The 4,863-nt window shown below is 34.2% G+C and overlaps 1 pseudogene; it reads right to left on the bottom strand.

Annotated features, from left to right (window-relative positions):
- Positions 1 to 2,422: 2,422 nt before the first annotated feature.
- LOC105112460 (carboxymethylenebutenolidase homolog) lies at positions 2,423 to 4,769 on the bottom strand (annotated as a pseudogene).
- Positions 4,770 to 4,863: the final 94 nt, after the last annotated feature.

Genomic DNA, 4,863 nt, shown 5'->3' on the forward strand with positions numbered 1-4,863 from the left:
TTATTTAAATTCAATTAACTACAACTAATTATAATATTTTTTTTTTTCAAATCACAACCATAAAATCCAACAAAAAAACAAAATCACACTCTAAAGCACACCACAACATCCATACACGAAAACAAGTTAGGTGGACTCAGGCTAATAAATTATGTAAACGTGTAAAGACAAAAAAAAAAATTAAAAAAAAAAAAAGGGTTGATATCCACCGCCCATCAGAAGTAACGGGACACGTGAAAGAGTGAGATTCTGCATGCATCTTTCATAACTCTGCCTCTCGCGTGATCGTGACTATCCATCTTGTATTCTAGCTAGCTACTTGCAAATGTTTCCGCGGCAAAGATTAATTTTTTATTTTATTTTGGCAGTATATCTATTCCAAATAAATCTATTAAATGCCTTCCAACTGTTTTGGTTTTTTAAAAATTCTTTCCATTTTGATGCGTGTCAAAATTGCGGTGGAAGAGTCTACAATCCTTTTCATGGACTTGCGTATACGGGAACTTCAACTTCTATTATTTTTACATTTTAAAAGTATTTTAAAAATTTTAAATTTATTTTATTTTATTTTTATTTCAAATTAATATTTTTTATATTATTTTAATATATTAATATCAAATATAATTTTTTAAAATAAAAATATTTTTTTAATATATTCTTAAATAAAAAATACTTTAAAATAACTTAAATATTGAGGTTAATGCATGTATCATCACAAGTTACTCTTATCTATGATGCCGTGTGGAAAAAAGATTCTATGATTGCAATTCGGGTTTATGTGTTTTAAAATGTTATTTATTTAAAAATATATTAAAATAATATTTTTTTATTTTTTAAAATTTATTTTTATATAATACATAAAAAAATAATTTAAACAAATCAATCATGTTTCCTTTCATCGGATGTGCTTTCAACATCCCGTACACGACAGCCATAGACTATGGGAGCACAATCAACTATCAATATGCAAGAGATCAACTAGTTTCTCCCGGCCCCACAGGCGATGTAACTGCTTTGGAAAATGCGATAATAATTATGATTCAAGAGAGAATAATTATGATTTAAATTCTTTGTAATTTAAAAATATATTAAAATAATATTTTTTAATTTTTTAATTTTTTTATATCATTATATATCAAATTATATGTCTATTTAGAAATATGATTATAATTGTTTTTATAATTTTTTATACTACAATATATTAAAATAATATTTTTTATTTTTAAAAAATTATTTTTAAAATTAACACATTAAAATAATTCAAAATATAAAAAAATTTTTTTTTTTAATAAAATAATTTAAAATTTTTTAAAAACAAGATTGTACTGTGACTCCAAACCCTCACAAAAAACATATAAAAATATAAAAAATTACTTTTTTAAATTTTTTTAGAAGTGAATACATTTACACTTAAACCCATGAAAACTATCGATAAGCATTTTTTAGAATTTATTTGTTTTTATATTATAAAAGTATTTTAAAAAATATTTTTTTAATAAATATTTTTTAATATTTTTATATTATTTTAACATATTAATATCTAAAATAATTTTTAAAAACTAAAAATATATTATTTTAATACATTTTAAATAAAAAATATTTTAAAAATCAACAATTAAGAAAATTCAAACACCCTGCAAATCCGGCTATCTTAGGCAAACCACCGACTTTGCTGCCATTTGTCGGAAGACCTGTAGCTGTACCGATGAGTCTATGGAAGCGAGGACTTTGTAGAAAATTCGTTATAGGTTAATAATGCCTGGATATTTATACTGTTTTTATATTTTTGTTTGATATTGTGACAGCAGAACAGATACAAGAAGGAGACAATTTCAATTGTATTCCCTTCTTTTTACTGAATACCCGAAACACCCTTTCTTTCAACTGGGATTCCTGTCATTCCATCAAATCCACATTGCCCTTTCCAGTAAAGAAAATGAAGGAAAAGAAGAATTTTACGAGTTCTTGAAGGCTAACTTTAACCTGAACTGAAAAATACAAATAAAATTTATGAAAGAGAGTAAAATAACAAATTTTCTATTGTACTCTCCAAAAAAACTCGTGTCCATGGAAAATAAGAAGTAAGAAATTCACATTGATAGAAGTATCTGAGCCGTATGATGACAATCAATCATCAGACTAACCAGATTTATGCACTGCATCTTCTCTGGGACTTTTCATGGTGATATAGATTACCAAAAGCAGACCTGCACAGGAGGGGAACACACATAATTTATGCCAGGCCTTCCCAGCCCGTGTCCATGCTGCTACATGCAAGCTAGCAAGCATGGAGCCGAGATGGATGTATAGAACTGAGCACTCATTCATGCAGATAAGAAACGTGTGTCATCCAGGCTATTAAGTTCAGAGCTCCTGGGATTAGATTAGTCGAGGTGCATGGAATCTAGCTGGAACACCCATGTCAATAAAAGAGAAAAAGAAAGAAACGAGTCATCCATGTTTTGAATCGGGACCAAGCCAGCTCAGAAGAAGCTTCATCCTCATCAGGCATTCCCATGTCCTTCCTCCTCTTCACACCTTGTGGAGAACTGTTCATGAAAGCATGTGCATTGCCCGGATAAATGTGTACCTCATACGGAATTCCTGATGCTTTCGGCTTTTCCTCCAGAGTCTTGGCAGCCTAAAATATCAAGATTAACAACAGCATCAGTAAATTTTAATTTACATTTCGTTTTTGGAGGCTTTCTGGATCAAATGCACCTCTAATACATGTAAATCTATGATCCATCTTATCACCATGCATTCAATATCCGTAGGCTGGCACAGCAGGAAACATCATTCCTAAAGATGTTTTAGCTTGAGCAGCAGATGATAGTTAGCGTCAACATACTCTAAAGAAATCGGCACACCGTAACATCTGAAAAAGCCAACAAAATTATCGAGCTCTCCAAAGTGAGGTTCAACAGGTGTCTTAGCTTGAGCAGGGTCAGCGAGCCGTGATGAAGGAACACCATAGAATGCAACAACAGCATCAACCGCAGGAGCCGAAACAGAACTTGCAATAGAGAGAGCACCCCCCATGCAAAATCCAGTCACTCCAACCTATTGCAGTGAATCACAAGATTGTTTAGCATTTTGATTCAATCTTTGGGACTTACCAAACCAATAAGCTGTTCTCAAACTTCAGCAATGTAATGAAGAGTAGATTTGAGAAAGAACCAAACCAACTGAGCATCAAAGAAGCATGACCACATGGTTAACAATTCCACAAGAAGGGTCAATAGTTATGAAGAGCCCACGGGAGCAGCTGAAGGAGCCATTCAGATCCCCCAGTACCCTCATAGTTTAAAAGCCCACCAAGACACCAACCTGAGCTCTGGCATTATTTTCTGGAACCTACTGCAGAAACAATTACATCATACTGTCAATCCTAAGTTAAATGTGCTATAATTATGTGTCCATACAATATATTTTGGGCCAAATTCTCTGTGAACCACTGTGATACTAAACGAGAAATGTTTTCAACTTTCCCACATCAGCAGCCAGACACCATCTCCCCACCACTGCATTAATATTTGATAACACCACTTATCGCCCACAATGCTTCGGCTACAATTGAAGAAACCTGCTCTCAATTGCCTCCAATATTGGTATCACCAACATGGACTGAAACGACTCCAAGCCAATCTCTACTAGCGTGGCAGGAGCACAAGCAGTAAGTGGAGCAACTAAAGTAACGTAAGTTGGACAAAACTTTCTCTTTCACCCTCCTCTGAAGCTTGTTTCTCTCTAACATTATTAGCAAGACAAAATTAATTGCATTCCTACTGCAAACTTCTGTATCCACCACCGTGTCGAGAACTAGTTGCTTCCTAATTATATACCCACGTATTCATTCATTTCCTAGACAAAGACCGCCTTCATCTCAGTTAGCACATGAAGGCACAACAGTAGCATGTGATGCCTCACCGGTTTACAAAATGACACCCCAAACCATCATGTAACGTCCTCTGCCTAAAAACCCTAATTCCATTAATAACACTGGTGAACAAGACCACATCTCACTTGGGCATGCTTTTGAAGACCTCATCCCCCAACATTCATCAACTTGACAAAAAAACCTCAACCAAACGTTTTGTGGGGAACAAACAAATCACCAAATTTTGAGCACAGATTTAGAAAAAAAGGGGCAAGTCAAAACTGCACATTTGATAAGTTACAGGCTTACAGCAAAAAGTGGAGTAAAAACTGAAATGGAGGAGGACGAAGATTATACTTTGATTATCAACCTTGTTTGAGCCATTTGCCTCGAGCCAATTAACAGAAGCCTGGATATCCTTGACAGCACCTTGGCAATCAAAGATCCTCCATCAAATGTTGAGCTTTAGCAACGTCCAAACCAAACTTTCCTCGATACAAACTGAAACACCATCCCCCCAAGTCATCAACTTGCATTGCAGAACAAAAAGAAAAAAAAAAGAAAAAGAGAGAGACTTTTATTCATGGATACATACTTTGGAATGAGTGCCTGAAATCCGGGGTCAAGCTGGGAGATTTTAACAGCATGGTTCTTGATCTCGAAATCCACACCCCACCACTCTTGAAGAACAACAATACCAGGAGCATCTTCTTTTCCGACAACGTAAGCATCAAATGTCTGATCACCAAACAGACGAACAAGGATTAACAAACGAAAATTGTAATAAATAGCCAAGGCCAAAATCCAATGATTACAAACAAAGACTGACAGTATCGTCTCTCTGGATTTGGATTTTCTTGAAGGAAAGTTGAGATGTAGAGTTGGCCATTGCACGAACTTGAAAGCAATAAGGAATTTCTTGAGCTGGAGATTCTGGAAGCTGATGGATGATGAGACTTCAGAGCAAGTGTCAGACCCCTACT

The sequence above is a fragment of the Populus euphratica genome, unplaced genomic scaffold (assembly GCF_000495115.2).
Source record: "Populus euphratica unplaced genomic scaffold, PopEup_1.0 scaffold337.1, whole genome shotgun sequence".
In the NCBI taxonomy this organism is placed as follows: Eukaryota; Viridiplantae; Streptophyta; class Magnoliopsida; order Malpighiales; family Salicaceae; genus Populus; species Populus euphratica.